Below are 1,100 nucleotides of genomic sequence, written 5' to 3' on the forward strand. Positions count from 1 at the left end.
GGGGGGGGGGGGGGGGGGAAGGGCATGTGCCAAGGGGTAAGGGAATCTGGGGGAAGGTCAATGGGGAAAAAAAGGAGACATATGTACTACTATTTGTAATACTTTAAACAATAAAGTAATAAAAAAGGAATCTTCCCCACTTTTGGTCATGTGTTAAAAGACAACTTCATTACCAAAAATAACAATACATTACTCAACCTCTTGTTCACAGTATGGTGGCTGCTACTAGTTTGTAAGTGGTACTTGAGGCACTTTGCTTTTCTAAAATGTGCTAAGTTTTTAGAATTATTAGCAATAGATGGTGTGAGGGAGCAAGAGAAGGAGGGAGGGGAGGGGGGAGAGAGAGAGAGAGAGAGAGAGAGAGAGAGAGAGAGAGAAAGAGAGTTAGTTGTCTTTCCCAATTATACTTCCCTTTCTTCTTTTCATCTATCCAATCTATCTAATCTTCCAGAGTGCATTACACAGATGTCCTGGTCTCACCAAAAAGTAGATGCACAAGGACCAGGAATTAAGTGACACATGTGACTCACTTTAGGAATGCACTTTAGGACATGTGAAAACTGAAAGCATTACAGTAAAATCGGGTATTGATTTTATTTCCCCCCCAGATACTAACAAGTTAAAAAAATAAAATTCACAAAATCATAGTACAGTACCAGATGACATTTAAAAATCAATAAGGTGAACTTAAGTTTATGGATTTTTTTTTAATGTTCTCTTGATGCATGAAAAATTACATTTAGGACACATTTTTTCCCCCTAAGAAATTAGTGATGAATTTAGATGTTTAGGGAAAATAAGTTTGTAAGTTAAGGTAATTTACAATAACAATTATTAAGAGAGAAATGTGACAGAAGAATATTTACAGGTCACTATTGAATAAAAAGCTCATTTTTTCTCTCAAAATTGATCATTTAACCCATATTAAGCAGGAATTTAAGGCTTATTGTTACTTTTATCATAGTACCAAGCTACACATTAAAACAGCTACATTATACTTTATTCCACTTTTTACTTTGAGCAAAAGCAGGTTAGGACTTGATATGTGTGTGTGCATACACACACATATTTTTAATATATGCACACATATAGGTTGCATC

Source organism: Myotis brandtii, unplaced genomic scaffold, assembly GCF_000412655.1.
Source record: "Myotis brandtii unplaced genomic scaffold, ASM41265v1 scaffold79, whole genome shotgun sequence".
Classification (NCBI taxonomy): domain Eukaryota; kingdom Metazoa; phylum Chordata; class Mammalia; order Chiroptera; family Vespertilionidae; genus Myotis; species Myotis brandtii.